The 22,656-nt window shown below is 35.1% G+C and overlaps 1 long non-coding RNA gene across 1 annotated transcript; it reads left to right on the forward strand.

The window, feature by feature from the left end:
* Positions 1 to 1,963: 1,963 nt before the first annotated feature.
* LOC118600396 lies at positions 1,964 to 4,034 on the forward strand. The gene is made up of 3 exons (XR_004950033.1): positions 1,964 to 2,000; positions 2,135 to 2,289; positions 3,858 to 4,034. It is a non-coding gene; the product is annotated as an uncharacterized LOC118600396 (long non-coding RNA).
* Positions 4,035 to 22,656: the final 18,622 nt, after the last annotated feature.

Below are 22,656 nucleotides of genomic sequence, written 5' to 3' on the forward strand. Positions count from 1 at the left end.
ACTCAAGACAACTGAAAAGGTTGTAAATTCACCGACTTTTAATTCAGCAATCTACAGAATTGATGTCTCAGGTCGTCTTAGTGATCTCAGCCCTAAGGCAGTAAGAGAGAAGATTTTCTTCCAGCACAGTCATAGAAAGGCCCTGAGTTTCAGTTCATGCCTTAAGGCAAGGATTTTAAGATTTGAGCTTGTCATTCTCCTGCTTTTAAAATATTGAATACTGTCAGAAACAACTCTCCTTCCCTTTCCTTGCAGAATTGTTCGACCTTTTGGAGCTGTTCTCTGACAGCAGTTAGTCACCCAAAGCTTTGTACTTGTTGGACACATGGTTCCAGGTGACCACAGGGAAATACTTAATTAGCTGTTATACCGCTGATTACCTTGGGGCAGTTGCTTTCCTGTTCTGGAATGTTAATAGGAATTTCAATGTCCTTTCCCTTCATTTCAATGCCATTATCCATTATAAATACTTTATATTTCACTGAGGGTCTGTTGTGTGAAATTAATTCTAAATCTTTATATCAGTTACTTTGGATATTTGTCTGGATAAACTGACTTTGGAAAACTTATATTTTGATACTCTAAGATGAAACTAAACACATACACTTCAGAAAGGACAAACATCAGGAGAATTCTTGGAATTTAGGTAAAAGAAACTAACAGGTAAATCTTTTTATCTTGCAGAAATTCAGATGATATAGTTCCAGCAGTTTTCCATTCTTGGGTAATTTTCCTTAAAATTCAAATATCTAGTTGTGTTTTTGCTAGTTTGTGTCACTGTTCTCCACCTTGGTCAATGTTGATGATGTAGGGTGGAATAGTGAGTTATAATCCTACCAAGAACACATTGAGTAGAAAAGCAGTGTGCTATGGGAGGAAAAAAAGGAAAAAAAGAAAGGTATTCTTAGGCAAAAACAAAAGATGAGCAGCAAAGTCCAGAGTATGTGGGCATATTTTTGTAATTTTATATATAGTATTATTTTTTTATCTTTGAATATTTTAACTATAAAAATTTTATATGTAATTTACATATAAATAATAAGAAAATCACTACTTTTTGGGTTATTAGTTTATACATGACACTCAGTTATTTAAAAGCTAAAAGGTAACTCAGAAAACCATCTAATAACTATAACTTATATAGGCACAAAATTATTTAAATTATATCATATCACATAAATATCACATTTATTTATGCATCATATATAAGATTCTGTTTGTAATTTAATTATAGCATATACATAATGAATTATTTAATTCACATGTTCCAATTTAAAGTGAACGAAAAATCCCAATCTAAGATGTATATGAAGGCAGATTATAAGGAAATGGAGAAAGAATCTAAAAACTGAAGACCTGGAATAATACCAGGCTGCTTCACTTTTCGTAAACACTTGTATACATCTTTAAATTATGCTTAAATCATTCTTTCCAAACATGGCAAAACCAAGACTAATCTCCTATCTACTGGTTAAAAGTTGATAACAGCAACTGATATAATGAGGGGGAGCAGAACAAGATGCGCAAAAGTATGTCACTTTGGCATGTGTATTACTTCAAGCTAAAGACAATCAAAGCCCAACAGACTCAGGAAGAGTTGTTTACCTTCCCCTTAACTACCCAGAAGAATTTAGATAAAGGGCTTGAACCAGGAAGAGAGCTATTAGCAAGGTAACTTTTTATATTGTGGTGGCTGAAAACTTGACTCTTACTGGAAATTACTGTTTGACTATTGCTATGGGCACGTCAGTCTTTGATTACAGGAACATAACATTCTAAACAAGCTTTCTGCTTCTGTAACTCCGCTTACACACCTGACCTGTGAGTTGACAGGTAGTGAGTAGAAGAAAGATAGCTCTTTGTGTTTAGACAGAATGAAGAATGGGATTTGGGGCTTTAAAACCCTATACCTCTACATTTTGGGGCTTCTTAATTTGGGGTCTGCGTACCCCTGGCAGACCCAGCTGGCTGAATAAAGAGTGTTTCCTATAACTCACTCAGTGAGTTCTGGTGGTCCGTGTGTCTTTTGGGGGCTGGCAGCCACAACATTTGGAGGCCCCAGTGAGATCTCAGGGAGGGGCCCTGAGATCTAAGACAGGACCAGCCTTCGAAGCTATTGCTGTCCCTATTACAGAATCAAAGGGGTGCCCAACCTGAGACGTTCCAGGGCCCTTGAATGCTGTGACGAGGTTAATTCAATTGTTAAGGACGCAACTTTCAAGACACACTCATTATTCCTGGTCCTGACGGGAATCTGGAATCTCCGAGGCTGTGGCGTCTGGATAAAAGGTACCTTCCTGGTTCTGTTGACTGGTCATTGGGGGTCCATGGAGAGACTGGATGCAGTCATGTTTCCCAGACCATGGCCAGGCTGTGGGACGCCGCCTCCTGTGCCCTGTTGTCGGGTTCTGTTTATTGTCTCTGGTCCTGTCTAGGTTGTAGGTGACAGACTTCTCTGGATCCACCTGTACCTCAGTGATCGTTCTTGTCAGAGTGTGTGTTTTGTGTTTTGTGTTTTGTGTTTTTTGCTTTGTGTTTTCTGCACAGGCGATGGGGGGAAGCCCAAGTTCACAGAAGACACCCTTGGGGTGTCTCCTGTGGCATTTCAAAGAAGGGTTTGTAGAGGGGGCTGACTATGACATAAAGTTTTCTCCAGGCAGACTTTGGACATTGTGTAAAGTTGAGTGGCTGTCATTTGATGTAAACTGGCTTCCGGAGGGCTCTTTTGACAAGGGTTTGGTGAGGAATGTTTAGAAGGTGTCATGGGAGACCCAAGACATCCCGATCAGTTTCCCCACATTAATCAATGGTTAAATCTTGTTCAGAACCCCCCTCCTTGGCTCTACCAGTGTGCTCTCTCTCTAGGGGTGCAGGTTTTAGTTGTGGGCACCCAAAGATAGGCAGCACCTAAATCTCCTAGACAGCCCCGTCCCTCAGTCCTCCAATCTCCACCAGAGGACAGTGACCTTCCCCACCCTATAATCCAGAACAACAGAAGCCAAATAGCACTGCCTTACCTCCTTGGGTGGCCAGCAGGTAACCCCTAAAGGCCCTCCGGCTTCTGCTCTGGGCAGGACATCAGCTGATACCACCACCCTGGCCATCCTCCCCTTGCGAGAAGCACCACCACTGACAGGCCCTTTATGGTTTACGTGCCTTTCTCGACTAGTGACCTGGAAGGCACAGAATCTGCCTTTCTCTGAGAAACCCCAGGCATTAATGGGACTCTTAAAAAGTGTCTTTCAGGCTCACTGCCCCACCTGGGACGATTGCCAACAGCTTTTAATTACCCCCTTGACCTCAGAAGAACTTGGAGGCATTCGGACTGAAACATAAAACATAGCTGTGAGAGGGAGGAGAGTTGAAGAAGCAGGGTAACAGATTGAGGAGGAATTTTCCTCCACCTGCCCAGACTGGAGATACAATTCTCAGGCAGGGAGAATGGCATTAGATAGGTACCACCAGATTCTAATTGGGGAAATTAAGATGGCTGCTCGCCAGCCAACTAAACTTTCTAAGGTAACTGAAGTTATACAAAGAGGAACCTCAGGAATCCCCTGGAGTGTTTCTTAAATGAGGTGCACTGGGTATACACCCTCATTGATCCTGAGGCCTCTAAGAACCAGCAAGCAATTAATATAGCCTTTGCTACTCAGGCAGCCCCTAATATCCAAAAAATTAGAAGGTTTCGCAGGGATAAACCTGTCCCAACTTGTTGAGATAGCCCAGAAGGTGTTCAACAACAGGGAGGCACCAGATGACCCCAAACATGTGGCTAAAATCCAAAGCTACTGTCATCAACCCAGCCAATCTGTTGCCAAACTCAGACCCCGAGACCCCCGTTCATGACTGCACAGATTTCACAGATCCTGTGTGTTCCTCGTGGCAAGACCTCAAAGATTCCCCTCTGCCTGAGGCCGATGAAGTTCTGTTCACGGATGGGAGCAACTTCATGCATGAAAGAAGGAGGTATGCTGGGGCAGGGGTTGTAACTCTAACTGGCACTTTCTGGTCACAAGCTCATCCCCATAGGACTTCTGCTCAAAAGACAGAACTCATTGCCTTCACTGAGGCACTAAGATGGGGAAAGGATAAGGCAGTCACAATATACACTGACAGCCAATACGCCTTTGCCACTGCACATGTACACGGAGCCATCTACAAAGAAAGAGGGCTTCTGACTTCAGCTGGGAAGGACATTAAGAATAAGAAGGAGATCTTAGCTTTACCTGAAGCCATATAGATGCCTAAGGCTCTGGCTGTTGTTATTTGTAAAGGGCATCAAAAAAAGAATAGTCCTGAGGCTGAGAGAAACCTACAAGCCAATGCAGAGGCAAGAGCAGCAGCCACAAGGTCAGTGGGGCCCCCACCACAACTACTGACTATTGTCCCTTACCCAGAACTGCCTCTGTTTCAAGATAAGGGAGCCACTAAGAACCAACAGGGTTGGCAGACGACCCCAGATGGAAAAATCGGGCTCTCACGGGCCCTTAGAAAGACTCTCCTCCACCAACTACACCGGACCACACACCTAGGGCAGACTAAGATGCTCCGGAAGGGAGAAGGACCACAGAGGAGATTGCCTCACAATGCCCGGCTTGTGCACAAGTTAATCCAAAGAAGGGGAAGTTAGAAGAACCTAGGCATAGAGAAAGAGGAACTTATCCAGGGGACCACTGAAAAGTCGATTTCACTGAGGTAACCCCAACTGTGGGGGGCTACAAATATTTACTTGTTTTTACAGATACCTTTTCAGGATGGGTAGAGGCCTTTCCTACCAGGAAAGAGACTGCCTTAGTAGTTACTAAGAAACTACTACAAGAAATCCTCCCTTGATTTGGTCTCCCCAGAACTTTAGGGTCAGATGACGGGCCAGCCTTCATAGCAAAGGTATTACAGCAATTGGCTAGCTACCAAAATTTACAATGAAAACTCCACTGCGCCTACCAGCCCCAAAGTTCGGGCCAAGTAGAGCAAATAAATTGGACCCTAAGAGAGACATTAGGATTAGAAACTGTTGGGACCTGAATAGAACTTCTCCCCTTTGTTCTTCTCTGAGCAAGTGTACTTTGTATATTAATGGATTCACCCCATTTGAAATTTTCTTTGGAAGACCCTCACCTTTAGTAACTAAAATAGAAGATGAGAAAAAGGCAGAAATGCGTAACCTTGTCTTACTTGAGTCTTTACAGGCCCTTCAAAGTATACAGAAAGAGATTTGGTCCCGGGTTTGTGCTGTCCACTCAGCTCCGGGGGACAGACTCACCCATCAGTTTCAGCCTGGGAATTCTGTGTGGATCCGAAAGTTCACTTCCAAGGGTCTAGAACCCAAATGGAAAGGACCATTCACTGTCTACCTGACGACACCCACTGCAGTTAAAGTAGACGGCATCCCATCATGGATTCATCACTCCCATGTGAAGGCAGCACGAAAATGGACAGCTCAGGAAGACGGGACCTTAAGACTAAGACTCAAGTGTACATAAATATAACCCTCTGTTTCTTCCTCTTTTCCTCTTTAGCCCAGGCATTAGACTAGCCACAACCAGAACCAAAAAGAACATTAATAATTTTGCTAACGATAATACACGAGGTCTTAAATAAGACCACCCTAGACATAGGACAAGATTGCTGGTTGTGTCTAAACCCAAAACCCCCTTACTACGTTGGGGTAAGAACTCCCCTAAATTTAAATGACCATCAACAGGCTAGAATTTCAAATCAATTCACTAGCAAAAGTAGTCCTTCAGAATAAAAGAGATTTAAATTTATTATTCTTAGAACAAGATGGATTATCTATGGCTCTAGGTAAAACCCATTGCTTCTATGCCAATAACTCTAGAGTAATTAGAGAAAGCTTATGACTAGTATGGAGAAATTTAGATGCCAGAGAAAGACAGAGACGAGAATCAAATAACTGGTTTCATTAGATGCTCAATTGGTCACCATGGCTAACAACCCTTTTTATCTGCTGTAGCTAGTCCCTTAATCACCCTTCTCCTCTTGTTAACTTTTGGCTCATGTTTCCTTAATTTCTTCTTTACATATATAAAAAAAGAGTTAATTCTATAAGTCTTTTAGTATTACAGAATAGAGGCTATAAGCAAATTCTGTATGAAGAATCAAAGATTTGATTGTCAGCTAAGGCCAGTGGGGAATGTGGTGGCTGAAAACTTGACTCTTACTGGAAATTACTGTTTGACTATTGCTATGGGCACATAGATCTTTGATTACAGGAACATAACATTCTAAACAAGCTCTCTGCTTCTGTAACTCCGCTTACACACCTGACCTGTGAGTTGACAGGTAGTGAATAGAAGATAGCCCTTTCTGTTTAGACAGAATGAAGAATGGGGCTTAAAAACCTTGTACCTCTACATTTCGGGGCTTCTTAATTTGGGGTCTGCGTACCCCTGGCAGACCGAGCTGGGTGAATAAAGAGTATTTCCTATAACTCTCTCAGTGAGTTCTGGTGGTCCTTGTGTCTTTCAGGGGCTGGTGGCCACAACAATACCAGAAAGACTTATCTGTGAGGCATACAATCATTTGTTTACTAAGTGCTGCTCTTCCCATCTTCTTGTGAATTGTCTTCCTCCCCTCTGAAGGCCCAGACCCCAAACCTCTTCCCCTTAACTCAATTATTTGGGTGTCTTTAGGTCTCGTGTCTTTGGGGCTCCCATATGTACAAAAATTTTTGTTGCCTGTTAATCTATTTTGTATCAATTTCATTATAAGAACAGCCAGAGAACATAGAAGGGAAGAAGAAAATTTTTTTTTACCCTTTTAGCAAATTAGGCTGAATGTGATCAAATGCCGACTCCACTATTGGCTGGCTGTATGACCTGAAAAGAATTTCTCTCTCTAAATTTCAATTTTTTCATCTGTAAAATATCAATTATAATACAACATATGGTAGTTGTGAAACTTAAATAAACTAATGCAGTTAGCATATAGGGACTACCCCAAATTAAGTATGTTCAAAACATGTAAAGATTATCTACTTATTGATTTATACTTATTTGTGGAAATACGTATATACATTTATATGTATATAAATATATAATATATAACTAGATGTGTGTTCAATACCATCATTCTAACACATGCTACCCTCTAGTCTAGATATATTTAATCCATAAATAGCACGAGAAGACGAGATGGTATAACACAAAAATCAAAATCTCTTTTTCAACTTTCTTTTGCTTTTACAACTAACTAAAGGTGAAAAAGGAGCAGCTAGTAAGCTCTGCAAATCTCAGTGGTGTAGAAAATTTTCAGTATTTTTTTTCTTTCTTCTGAAGTAATTTCTCTTATTAAACTGTGAACAAATGCATACATGAGTATTGAGTCGGATCTGTAAAGAATAAGCAGAATTCACCCTCTACCCTCCAGCATTTTTTCCTGTAATGCAGATTAACAGTTGTCCTCATTTCTTTTTTCTCCAGGTAAAGAACCAGAGGACATATAGAAGTTGAGGAGATACACTTTGTTCTTTAAAAATCAGCAGAATAGAGATAGATCATATAGAGTATTCAGATTATTTTTTATCTTTCTACGTACCTTGTGACAAGGAGACTAGTTTCCACTTGAATGCTGAATTTTCTGACAAAATAATTTTTAAAAGGCTCAAACAAACACCATCCTCCTGAAAAAAAAGAATAAAATGATATAAATCTCAGAGTTTAAAAATACACAAGGTGTATTTCACCAAAAGGACTGATAATTAAATTTAGAATCTAACCTCTTTCTAAACTACCAAATAAAAGTTGGACAAAACTAGATGATACATGATATGTCCCTTTAGTAATTCATTTACCACTTGAGCCATATCAGATACTTTTAGCAGCTAATTATAAACACCTGACTAAAAATGGATGGACCCATAAGGACTTTTATGACTCAGAACATTAGAAGGCAGGCGTTCTAAAGTTCTGTTCAATGATTTGCAAAGGCCAACATAAACCAAGATTTCCTGATCCTTTTGCTAATCATATTCAGTCTGATGGTAATGTCTCTTCAAACATCTTAGTCTATAGGGCAGTGTAATGTAACAGGAAGAAAGATGAGGTTGGAAACAGCATGTAAAGATCTTTCTCCTCCAGACCCAAGTGATTTCTCTTTGCTTTTCATTGGCCACAACTAGACCAGGAACCTGTTCTGGTTGATAAAGAAACTGGAAAATCTGACATTTTCCACTTCTATATGTGGGTAAAAATTAGGAGGCATCATTTATATTACATAAAACAACTGCCATAATGAGAGTTAGTTGAATAACATATGTATTGATATATTACATGCACTATTGACCAGGAAAACAGACCCTAATCATTTCAAGTTTGCTACACCAAATCCTGAGTTAGTACTCTTCAGTGCACTGTGACTCTGTAAGCCTATGGTACATTTATACTTTAAAAAATATTTTGATATAAACAGAGAAATTTAAAAACATTCCAATGTCCCCTGGTGCCCCATTCACTAACATTACATGGGCCAATCATCTGCTTTGTCATCAAAAGTTTTCATTTCAGTATATTTCATTTGACAACAGTAATATTCCAAACGAGCAGCCTCTTCATGAGACAGAGATGGGGAGGAAACACATTCTGTGTGTTTCTGCTTCTAAAGCTAAAGTCTGATCAAAAGAGAACATTTTTTTCTTCTTCTATTTTTCAGGTCTCATTTATTCAGTTCTTTACTAGATGAAGCAGGAAATATAAATGGTCCAAATGCAGATGCAACGAACCACAGTGAATGATCATTTCTGTCCTCTCTTCCTGTGATCCCAAATCTTTAGACCAGGAAAAAAAAAAAAAAAAAAAAAACAAGAACTGAATCCCTTATTATCTTCCTTCTACGTTCCTATTTTCCTCTTCTTTTCATGTTATAATTTTCCCATAAATAAGGAGGGTAAATAATACAAACGATCGATTAAGTTTAAAGGGATACTGCTTTGGTATTATACAAGAAAATGTTATTTTTTTTTTCAGCATAAGTTCCTTTGGTTTAGGTTTTATTATCCATTATTATGATTTGAAAGTATAGTAATATGATGCAGAGATTCTTTTGATTACACCATTAAAACATATTTCCTTTTATCATATATTACATATGTTGCTACTTGGCAGGTACTTGAAGTTTATAACTAGAGTATGTGAAATTCTTAATAGAAATTCTAGCATCCCAGGGGTCTTTTAGCAGAATAGATGACTTTGAGAGGAAATAAACATTTCAAATTTGAGAAAAAAAAAATTTGTAGTTTATGATAGTTTCCTGCTACATAAAAGTGCTTCCTTTCTGACTCATTTTCTTTTAAATGAATATTGAGGCCACTGGTTCATCCACTGAAGTCTACCTTTTGCAAACAGCCTTGGTTCTGGATTTGGGGTACATGAAACTCTCCATCTTGTTAAATCTTTCCCTGAGGGGGAAAACATTTGAAATGCCCCAAAATGTATTATTAAATGATCTTGCAAAGGATTAGTTGAGGAAAATATAAAGTCCCACATTTTCTTTTAGCACCTAGGGCTAAAGCAATATTTTCTCTTATTCTCTCTTAAGACCTCTAAGTTTGTAACTGTTGATGTGAGTGGGGTAAACACGAAGTGTAGGCATCAAGATATAGAGTGATTGAAGCTGGCAAGTGTCACATTTAGTCTGAGTGTTGCAACTTGGTTTCTACCTCGAGCTTCAGGGCCCATATTCATTCTTCTGATCCTTGGACAAACACAGCATTGACAGGGGTCAGGCCACATATCTCAGGCATAGACTGTTGTAAGAGGTAAGCATTATCTCCAAATTAAGAGAATGCACTTCGACCTAGCTAGGGTTTTAAAAACCTCAGGAGATGTGTGTGAGAGAGGACGTAGAAATCCCACCTGGGATTGTTCTTGCTAGAAGTAAATTAAAGATGGGGCAAATTCCAGACTAAAGCCAGGCTGGACTTTTGGGATTTTTCTCCTGACAAGAAATAACAAATGCACTTACTTGGTTTAACAAAGTAAACTGCGTATTTATGCATCTATCTGTACATATGGCCCATAGTGGGTACTCAAGTGCTGAAACACGTTTTATGAATAAATAAATTGATGAATCAATAAAAACTGATTTACCCTTTCTATTCTACATTATATACTGTGATTATAGGAAATATTCTTCTAAAGTTTGTGTTTTTGTTTGTTTTTGTCCAGGTAGTCTCAGGGTATCTCAAAATGAGTTTACCCTAAAGTAACTCTTTTTCTTTTTTTAAATCTGTTTCTTACTGTTTCTTGTCTTGGTGAATGACAATAACATCTATCCAATCATCCAAAACAGAAATTTAGATCACTTTACTTTTCAATTCATTCAGTAATTGAGTCCCTTGATTCTTGCTTTTCAATAAGTTTGGTGTTCACGCCCTTTACCCTTGTTCCTGCTGCAGTTTAAGGACACATTACATTTTACTTAGACGAATGAAACAGTATCTTTAAAAGTTTGTTGTTCTCCAATACTTCCTCTGTAAGGCTAAAGAGAACAAAATAAAATGTGAATCTGATCTCACCCCACTATTGCTTAAATCTCCTTAATTTTTCCTCACTGCAAAGAAGATAAAACTTAAACTTGTTGGTATCATGAATAGTTACCTATTTTTCAAGAAGGTTAACAAGACCTAACTTCATTATGAATACATTTTCTATCAACTCTGATTCACATGTAGCCCTGCCACTGCTTGCCTCAGTAAAATTCTTCCAATACATAAGAGGGATTTGAAAATTTACTAATAAATAAATAAATAATACAGATTATATGAAACTGAAAACTTTTTCCTTACACTTCTTTCCATTCATGCTAGGTATCGCCCTAGAACCTTAAAAATCTATTTTTTTTTTTTTTTGGTCCATAACAATGCTACAATAATTTAAAGTTATTTTTTTCTTAGGTCTGTAAAACTTAGCTGAGAATCATCTCTTTTCTTTGTCTCTCTTCTTAATTCTTTATTGTCTTCTTGAAATATATATTTTTAATTTTATTAATTAGAGAACTATCGAAACACATACAAAAGAAAAGAGAATAACATATGAGGCCCAAACAGTTAGCTTCAAAAATTAACAAAACATGGACTGATTTGTTTCAATAATATCATTACCAAAAACTCCAAACAACTTTGATTTTTCGGAAGCAAATTCCAGATATAAGATTTCATTAGTAAATATTTTGACATGTATTCCAAAAAGATAAAATTCTTGCATTAACATGATATCATGACCTGCCCTTGATTCTGGTAATTGTCCGCTGAACATCTTTTAGTCTCCGTATGTGATATCCAGAACAACACTTGAAATGCTAGAATGAGATAATCAGCAGAAAAATATTATTGCCATTCTGATTCCACATATACATACTTCTAAAAAATTATACTTTAATTTGCAGAATATGCAATAAACTATTTGATTCATTGGTAGCTATTTTTTCAATGTTGATTCGTTTTAATTTACCAAGCAGGATACTTCCGACATTTTCTCATGTTCTACATGATCTCGGAACCTGTTCTCTGAGCCTATATGTAATCTTAAAAACTGAAGGAGCACAGTTCATCTTTTATTATTTTTGGAGAATTTTTAAGAAGACCATATAAATATGTAAATAGCTCTGCCATCTTAAACAGCTTATAAATTACTCTAAATAGATAGTAAAGTGGGATGAACCTGAGGAAGGAAGATAATAAGCTAAGTGGGGAGAGGTAGTTGAAAGGATTAGTACTTTCAAAATTCTTAAATACTTAGAAAATATTAAAACCAGTTGTATAGAGAAGAATAGATCCATTCCAAAGTCACTCCTTTATACAAAGGGACAAGTACTAACCTCCTAAGGGTCCTGAGGTGACCATGTTTTTCAGTTATCAAGGCACTGCCTCCAAGCTTTAAGCTATTTCTTTAAGCATCTCTCCTCTACAGTGATATGATGGTGAACTTTTTCAGGATGGCACGCTGGAGGGACAGTTCAGGAGGAGGAAGGACTCCTACTACACAGTGAGTGGTAGGTGGGGTGAAGGTGACAAATCTAGTGGAGCTCTGCCACCTGCCTGGTGCCCAGAACCGCTGCCAGGCCTAGATCAGCTTCCCATGGCTCTCTCAACATGGAGACCAGTGGCCCTGAAAGCTTCCCTGACTCCCTCTGAGCCTCCGTTCTCTCTGCACACTCACACCACCGATTGCTGATCACCTGCACCCTCGTGACCCCTAGAGGCTGCTTTCTGCTTGCCAAACCAGCTCTTTGTGAGCCAAACCAGAAAATACCCCTGCTGTTCAAAAGGTTGAGCTACACCTTCTGTAATGAGGTCTGATCCCCAGCCTTGGTGAGACAATTTTTTTAAGGTTGTTCCGCCTTTGGTATTCTTCCTAAGCCCTAAGGCACAATATAGAGGGTCTTTGTATCTAATAGTCACTCTTTTATCACAGTTTTTTATTTATTTTTTATTAAACTTCTGTTTAAAAATAAATACAAAAAAAAAGCATCTCAATCCTGGCAACAATTCCATTACATAAAGACCTTTATCCCAAACAAAATGCAGTGAAATTAAATCTTATAAAACTGAACGAGTGTTCATGGTCATTCACTTAACTAGTTGATGAAGCCAGTTTTCAATACAGATCATTTTTACCCTAAAACTATGTTTGTTTGTTTGCCCCTCCCCCTTCTATCTAAGGCATGTTATCTAAGGATTCATGTTGAACAGCTAACATTTATCATACATACTTTAGATGTACTAAAATAAAACAATATAATGAAAAATGTTTATTTAACACAATGTTAAAGCAAAAATTTTGACTTTCTATAAAATTTAACAAGATTTTTTAAAATGTAGGCATTGATTTAATATTGTTGAGACAAGCTTATAATTATTATAGTAACATGGTTGGTAAAGAAAATGGTACACAAGACAAACTTTGTCCAAAATCTAGAAGAATTTTTTTTTGTACTTTGTATAGTACATAGTTTGTGTAGTTACTCAGAATTATACAAACAGCAATGATATTCATTGGAATTCAAAGAGTATAAAAGATAATTTATGTACGAGCCTGTAGTCTCATTATTGTCATGGCAGACATTGAATCTAATCTCTTAAAACTTGAAACATATTATGCCTCCATATATTGTTCATCTTGGTAAACGTTCCTTGTGAGGTTGAAACTGGTATTTCTTCTTCAGTTGTGGAATATAGTACACATCTAATAGGTTAAGTTGTTTGGTAGAATTGTTCACATCTGTATTCTTAATGCCTTTTGGGTCTACTTGCTCAAATACTGAGAATGGAAATTTAAAATCATCAAAAAGTATTTGTTGTTTTTGGAGGTTTCTGTTTTTGTCTTTATTTATTTATTTATTTATGATTTCAAAGTTCTATTATTAATTGTATGTATGTCTAAGTTATTATGTGTTTCTGAAAAACTGACCCTTTTATAATTATAAATTTCCTCACTTTATATTAGGTGATAATTTTTCTCTTGAATTCTATTTTGTCCAATATTAATATAGCATTTTTAGTTTTCTTATGTTTCCTATTTAATGGCATATACTTTTCTATTTTTAACCTTCAAATTTTATTTGTCTTTATATATAAAGTGTGTCTCTGTCAACATATATTTGGGTTTTATATAGCCTGATATTCTGATTTTTGGTTATCATGTTTAATCTTAAATTTAATATAGTTATTTATGTTGTAGCCACCAGCCCCTGAAAGACACACAGACCACCAGAACTCACTGAGTGAGTTATAGGAAACACTCTTTATTCAGCCAGCTGGGTCTGCCAGGGGTACACAGACCCCAAATTAAGCAGCCCCGAAATGTAGAGGTACAGGGGTTTTAAGCCCAAAATCCCATTCTTCATTCTGTCTAAACACAAAGGTCTACCTTTCTTCTATTCATTACCTGTCAACTTCACAGGTGAGGTGCGTAAGCGAAGTTACAGAAGCTATTTGTTTTTAATGTTTTTCTCTCTGATTTTGTTCATCTGTTGCTTCCATCATTCTTAAATTTTGGTTAGTAAAATACTTTCAGTGTTTTTGTTTCATCTAAATGCTTTTTAGCAATAGCTATTTTTATAAATTATGGTTGATGCTCATGCACTTAGAATGTAAATCTTTATCTCATCAAAGTTAATGTTGATTAACTTTACATACTTTATAAGCAATATTCACCACTTCTCCCTATCCATTTCTCACTTCACACATGTTATAAACTCACAACAATATAGTTTTAATTATTTGATCCCTCATCTTTTGTGCTATTGTTCTTAAATATTTTACCCCTACCTGAATTAAAAACTACATTTAATTTCTTCAAAGTACTTGTAAGAACAGCCAATAAGCACATGAAAAAAATTGTCGATATCATTAGGCCTCAGAGAAATGCATATCAAAACCACAATGAGATAAAACTTTACACCTACTAGTATGGTAATAATTTTAAAAAATGGAAAATAAGTGTGAGAGAGTATATCTGTAAATTGGAGTTCTACATTGATAATGGGAAGGTAAAATAGTGGAGGTATTTTGGAAAATTTGGCAAGAGTTCAAAGAGCTAAAATAGAATTACTGTATGGCACATCAATTCCACTCTTACGTATATACTCCCAAAAATTTAAAGCGGTAACTCATACATATTCTGTACAACAATGTCCATTACAACATTATTCACAATATTCAAAAAGTGAAATAAATCAAGTGTTCATCAGCAGTGTTGAATAAATAAACAAAATGTGATATATACATAAGGTGAAATATTATTCAGCCATGAGAAAGCAAGAAGCGCTAATATATGCTACAACGAAAATGAACCTTGAAAAAATTATGCTAAGTGAAATAAACCATATACAAAAGGACAAATGTTGCATAATTCCACTTATATAAAATATCTATAACAAACAAATTCATAGAGACAGAAAGGAAATTAGAGGTTATGAGGGGTCTGGAAGTAGGAGATAATTGGGTTTTACTATTTAATGAATGCGGAATTTGTGTTTAGGATGATGGAAAAATTGTAGAAATAGATAATGGTGATGATCACATATTTTTCCCCAAGCAGCAAGATCTTTTAAGGAAATTCTGAGATAAATAAATTGGTCTTAATGCAAATATTTGTCAGTTGTAGACATTTTTAATACTTTCTGTGTTACTGGTCCAAAGTCCATGTGCTTGACAATTTGAAAGCCAGAAAGTTTGGAGTAAGGAAAGGTTTATTGATTGAGAGGGCACCGACAAAGAAGATGAGAGCCATAGCGGTACCTCAAACCCATCCTAAGAAAGTACAGAGTTCAGGCTTCTTTTATGTCAAGCAAAGGGGAAATAAAAGGGATAAGAAGTGATTGACCACCACAGACATCTGGGTGCCAGTAGGGGTCTGAGGATGATTGTGCTAATTGCTGTGAGTCTGGTCATGCGGTTCCTGCAAATCTTTGATGAACAGTGCATACTTCCCTTATTTCCTCAAGCCACAAGCAGAATTCCTATAATGATTAGCATGTCTATCTAAGCAGAAGTTATTAGCCTGAAGGCCATGGGAACAAAGCAGGCTTGAACAAGATGGGGTTAGAGAGACGATATTTCATTGTCACATTTGTACATCTGAGTTTCATCTGGTATCATTATCTTTCAGCACAAATAATGTCTTTTATCACTGTTTGAACTATAGGTCAACAGAAAATTAATTTTCTTAGCCTTAGTTTATCAAATAATATATTTATATAATCCTCATTTTGAAAGTATTTTTTGCTCATTCTGGAATTTGAGGTACATTTTTTAAATTTGTTTAGTTTTCTTTCATCACTGTAAAAATGTTTATCATTTTCTTTGATCACCCTTGTTTCTGATGAGAAGTCAAAAACATATCTCTGTTTTTCTCTATACAATGTATTTTTTTCCAATGGATGATTCGAAAATTTTCTATGTAGCTTTGGTTCTCAGCAGTGCTACTATGATGGGCTAGCTGTAATTATTTTTGTATTTATTTTACATAGGGTCTTGGATATTGTTGTGGGTGGAAAATTTTCCAGTAAACCAGCATTAAGGATTTACTCTGTTTCTGTAATCTGCTTGCTTGTTTGATGTTAACCAGGGTGTGGTAATCTGCTCAAAGATATGCTAATGGCCAATTTCTGCTTCTGTAATCTGCTTGTTTGATTGATGTTAACCAGATCTGCTAAGGTCAGCTTCTGCTGCTATAATCTGCTTACTTATTCTAGGCTATATAAACTGCCTCTAATGGAATCTCGGGGCTGATCTCCTCTAATCCTGCATGGTAGAGAGTCAGTCGCCGGCCGGCTAATAAAGGCTCACAATTCATCTCAATTGGCTCCGTGGGTCTTGGATTTGATCACACCACAACAGATATATATATATATATATATAAATTTTTCATCAAACCAGAAAAAGTTGAGGCAATTTTTTTCCTGCTTAGTCTTGCATATTGTCATGTCACTTTTGAAATACTTTCACTATATATTTGCATGGTGATGTATTATTTAGCTGTGAATCTGAAGCTTTAAGAGATGTCCTTGCCCTGCTTTCCATGTCCCAAAAATAAGAGCAGCAAAGTGACTCAATGTCGTAGTTATCTGTAGCTTAGGTATGGCTATCAGGTTTTGAGAAATTATAGTGAGGAAGTCAACTCAGTTTCTACTTTGTCATCTTCTAGGTACATAAGCAGCTAAATATTTACATGCAAAAGCTGTTAGTAGCTCCCAAACCCTTAATATGACCCCATTGTTATAGTAAACAGAGAATATAAGATTATTTAAGCCCTCATTATTATGGAGATAGATTTGACCACTTTGGTATATGCCCATGTATTGCAACAATTAACACAATATAGAATATGTCTGTTATCCCAGAGAGTTCTTCATAATCCTTTTCAGGAAATTCACACACACACACACACACACACACACACACACACACACACATCATGGTAATCACTGATCGAATTTCTATCATATAGCATAGTTTTCATGGTTAGAACTTTACCTTAATTGATTCATAAAATATGTATCCTATGCCCTTTGGTGCAAGGATTATTTTACTTAAAATATTGGTTTTCAAATTCATTTATAGTATGTATTGCCTATGATTGCCTATGTATCAGCAGTTCATTTTTTCTTTAGTCTTGTCAGTATTTCAATGTATGAATAAATCAGTTTATTTAACAACTATCCTGTGATGAACATTTGGCTTAGTTCCTATTTGGGGCTATTAAGAGGAAAACTGATATAAATATTCACATATAAGATTACAAGGTTTTTGTTTGTAAGCATATGTTTGCATTCCTTGGGTAAATAATGAGAGGAAAATTACTATATCTTATGCTAGGTTTGTGTTTAACTTTATAAGAAACTGTCAAACTTTCTCATTGTGATTTTGACTTCTTTCTCTCCCACTAGCAATCACATCATCATGATCACTTTGTATTGTTAGTTTTTGCTTGTTTGTTTTTAGGTATTTTTATGGTATAAAATGGCATCTGCTTATGATTATAATTTGCATTACTCTGATAATGCTAAATATATTAAGGATCATTTTATGTGCTTGTTGGCCATTTGTATAGTATCTATCGTAAAATTTTTGTTCTAGTTGTTTTCACACTAAAACTTTAAAAAAATCTTTTTAGTCTTGAAATCAAATAATGTTAAGTCCCCTCATGTTTTGTTTAAAATATTGTCTTGCTTATTTTAGGTCACCTGCTTTTCTATTTACATTTTAAAATCATCTTGTTTTCTGGGATTTTAAGGCTATGCCTCAATACATAGGTCAGTAAAGGGGACAATTAACATCTTAATACCGGGACTTTAACTCCATGACAGTAGTTTTATCTACTCATATTTTTGGTATTTTATAAAAGTTATCATTCTAATGTTTTGAAGTTTTCGGAATAGAAGTCTTGCACATTTTTTTGAATTTATTAGTAACTATTTTACAAAGCTATTATAAAAGGCACTCTTTAAATGTTATTTTCCAATTTATAGTTTACAGTATAATGAATTTTTAATCTACCAACTTGAAAAATTCAACAAATCTAGTAGGATATTTATATAGATTACTTGTAATTTTCTAAATAAGCAACTATTTCATCTTCAAGTAAGACTTGCTTTTTCTTTATAATATTCATAATATTTACTTTTTTATCTTGCCTTATTACACTGGCTATATTTGAAAATACAGAGCAAATGAAAGTGGTGAGAGCAAATACACATTTCTGTGTATATCCTTCTTTGTTAATCCATTATTTTTAATACTTCTTTTAAAAATCTAAATTAAAACAACAATGCATCCCTATCAATCCCACTTGACTCTTTTCCTTCCTTCATCATTTCACGTAATATTCACTGATTGCCTGTTATTCTTTGGCTGAAGTATCACCAATGTAACATTGAAAAAAACATCTCTTTACTTAGTGTAGTTTTGTTTGTTGTAAAAGTACATGCCTAAGAATTATCGTGCTGCACTTTATTCTCTGCTTGCCTGTATGTTTCTTCCCAAAAGTGTGTGAATTATTGAGCACCATCCATGTTTTTACATGGGAAATTCTATAAAATATTTACTAAATAAGAATGGATTTTTTAAAAGTAAGCCAATTACAAAAGTTGTAAATAAATAAAACCCTACATCATGAGATAAAAGAATTTATTTATCTCCTTGAAAATACCTCTACAACTGAGAACTTAATGTTATTTATTCTTTTTTTAGGTGACATAAGAATATGCAGTTGGCATTTAAATGAAAACATTAGAAACATTTGCTTTCATTCTCTTATTTCAATTACTTTAGTAAAGTCAAATTTATTTGCTTTTTGTTTGTCACCCCAATACTGAATTATGTCCTTCTCTTTTTCTGTTCCCCTTTAATCCCTATTTTTCTTTAGTACTTGAAAATGATCATATTTATATTTCCTCTTATTTGTCGCACCTTCTGTCATAGTTAATTTAAAAATAATCTTTTAATCTAGGAAAATTGAAATTCCTACCAGTAATTTGTAATATCACAGGTACTTTGGTTATTTTCTTTTTATAATCCACATATGCCAATCTCCAATTTTATTAACAGTCAACTGTAACTCAGCAATTTTCAGGGTTCACCTGATTAAATCATTTATTTTTACATAGTATTGTATTAGAATATTCTTAATTATTAAAAATAATAGGGTGCTAATAATTATAAATAACTGCCTCACATATCTGTTCTCAAGTCTCTAACCCTCTACTTTGCAGGACGTGGTCACTGTTTCAAAAATAAAATCAATAGGTGGAGTTACAATAAAATGTGTTACATATACTTTCAAACTGGCTTTTATGACAACAAATAAACTGCTTTACGTTCACTCAATATAAGGATCGTTTTGATAATTCACAAGTGATCTGCTAATAATTTTATATAGAAATTGATATTCATCTTTACTATCAAAGAAAAATATTTAAAGAAAATTTTAAGCAAGTGACAATATTATTATTTCTATTTTGCCTCTGGTTTATCTTTTTAGAATAGTAAGATAATTTAGGAAATAGTGCTTGACCCATTGCTGTGCATCAGAATCATCTAGGAATTTTTTTCTTCTATCAATACATATATATACATTACATACCCAGGCTCCTTCTAGCACTAATGTAACACAAAAAATAGTGTTTTGCTTAGATATAGATATAGATATAGATATAGATATAGATATAGATATAGATATAGATATAGATATAGATATAGATAATTCTATATGATGTTTTAAATAGTTATGCTCCCAGTTTTATAAAAATACTAGTCTCTTTATAATAAAATTAGTTATGTGTTTTTCTAACATTATTTACCTGTTTTTTATTTTATTTTTTCTCTATATAATTCTTTTTATTTTTCAATTATAGTCGACATACATTATATTAGTTTTAGGTGTACAACATAGTGATTAGATAGTTATATAACTTAAGAAATGATCACCCTGATAAATCTAGTACCAATCTGACATTGTACAGTTATTATAATATTATTGACTAGATTCCCTGTGTGCTATACTTTATATCCTCATGTCTATTTTGTACTTCTTAATGCCTTCCTCTTTTCACCTGTCCTCCCAAACCCCTCCCATCTGGCAACCATCAAAATGTTCTCTTTACGTTTGTGTTTTGTTTCATTTATTTTATTTTTTAGATTTTATATATAAGTGAAATCATATGGCATTTGTCTTTGTCTGGCTCACTCCACTCAGCACAATACCCTCTAGGTACATCTGTGTTGTTGCAGATAGCAAGATTTCATTCTTTTTTTATGACCAAGTGATATTGCATTGTACATATGTACCACCTCTTCTTTATCTATTCATCCATCGATGAAAACTCAGGTTGCCTCCATATCTTGACTGTTGTGAAAAAAGCTACAATGAACATGTGTATGCACATGTCCTTTCAGAGTAGTAATGTTGATGTGATCAAAAACTATCTTATAACCATGGCTTCCATATTAATTCAATTTCTGATGTCTTTAATTTTGTTAGTGACACAATTCCTCAATAGGACTCAGAACACCTGACCATGTTATTATCTACTCCTTCTCATCTCTGTCAATAAATTCACTAAATTCCATCAATTGTGTTAAAATATATCTTCTAAATATTTCTCAGTTCTGTATTTCATATGTTTAGGCTAACTTGGTCTCTGGTAATCACAGATAAATGGTGTCTCCTAACTCCTCATTTCTAATTTCTACTCATGATAATTTTCACTATATTCCCACAGGAGGCAAATCATTCTAAAATTTTGCTTTCATGATGCTATTCACTCTCTAAATGTAAAAGCTTCAGTGGCTCCCCACTGCCCACTCAAAATAGAGCACATTTCTTAATCTTCACAACCTAAGCTTAACCTAATTTTCAAAACTATTCTTTGCTTATCTGCAATATTAACCTCTTAGCCCACCTATTGTAATCTATCTATACTTCCTTAATTATTATTCATTGGGCAATTCTTCCACACCTCTATTTTTTTTTTTCCATCATGCTCCTTCCTGAATTTTCTTAATTTCCCTATTCATTGCTGTCACAGTTAACTTTTAAGGTTTGCAATACAGAATTGCTCAAACTAAGAGCAGGAATGTCTTTTTTTGAAAAAAACTTATGAAGTTTTTACTTATTTTTATTTTATTGTTTTTGAATTAAATAATGCTCCTAGCCTCCATCTTAACAATTTAGTTTTGGTCCTTATAGAGGTGGTAGAGGGTTACAGTGAGGTTCACTCACTGCAGTGACTCACAAAAATACTGACTCTATATTGTCTCCAAAAAAAATGGAAAAAAAAAATCTGTAGTCTTCCCTTGATATTAACTACTGATTAACTACTGATATCTTCTTAACTGAATACACTTGGGCCTTAAATTCTCTAATGCTGCTCTTTAGTGTTATTCCCAGAGAATGAAAATTACAAGGGAGGCAAGGACACAATTTATAGGACGAGGGTGCCCTCATATTCTGATATTTTATTCTACAAATTCTACCCTTTATGGCCTCCACAAATTTTGACTTTTGATTTTAAGCACAATGAGAACTCTGGCTTATCTTTGGGTTTCCTTTCTTTCTACTATAATCTATAAACTACCTTCAACCAGTAACCTCTGCTAATTGTGGTATTTACCCCACGCTAATTGTATTTTTGTTTTATTGTAGTTTCTATTAAATACCTGAATCACAGTCCTATTGATACCTCTATTGTAATATCTAAAAAACATTATTTCATATATATGTTTAATGTTTTAGTTAGGGATGCTTTTAATAGAATGTAACAAACTATCTATAATAACTTACCTAAAAGCATAAATCAGGCCAATCTGTTCTAATGTGTATTTCTCTCATTGGAAAGAAGGAAATTTTTACCAAAAATGTCTTATTAGACTTCCTGATTTACAGTTAGGAAATGCCTTTTTCCAAAACTTCCTATTATTAGTAGTAGTAGTAGTAGTAGTAGTAGTAGTAGTAGTAGTACCATTATTTATTTATTTATTATCAAATCTTGGACATATGCCCATTCCTTGAGTTCTGGAGGTAGGTGGCAGAAACTTACCTTTCTTGAGCTTGGACAAATACAATAAATAGAAGTCTTTTTTAGCTAAAATAAAAGGAGAAAATGCTAAAAACAGCATTTAATGATCAAACTACAGTGTCTAATTTTTAAAAATTATATGTAAAAGTATTGTACATACTCTCTTCTGTTACAAATTAATATTTTTTTTTCCAAAAGTGTATCAGTAAGAGTTAATTATCTCTGTTTGAAAGTGCAATCCTGAAATTTGTTTAAGCTTAAAGGAATAAAGCTGACTAAAGTGTAAAATGAAACCGTATGCTATTAGTTGCTACATATATCTTATAAAAAAAATGAAGAGGAATGTCCTTTCACTTCTGAGCTAGTATGGTACTTCTAGCTTGTTGATAACTAGAACATTGTCATTTTTTTAAAAATTGTGAGTCTTCTAGATTGTTATTTTAGATACATTCTTCATTAAAAAATAGCTAGTATGCAATAAAAAAAATGAATGGCTAGGTTTGCTCCTCTTTGACTTATTAATACAAAATAAAAATGTATGTTACTGTAAAATATGCATGAATCTACAATTGTGTATAAATGTAAATACAAATTCTTGAAAAACTGTAGGAACAA

This window comes from Rousettus aegyptiacus, unplaced genomic scaffold (assembly GCF_014176215.1).
Source record: "Rousettus aegyptiacus isolate mRouAeg1 unplaced genomic scaffold, mRouAeg1.p scaffold_m13_p_3, whole genome shotgun sequence".
Lineage (NCBI taxonomy): Eukaryota > Metazoa > Chordata > Mammalia > Chiroptera > Pteropodidae > Rousettus > Rousettus aegyptiacus.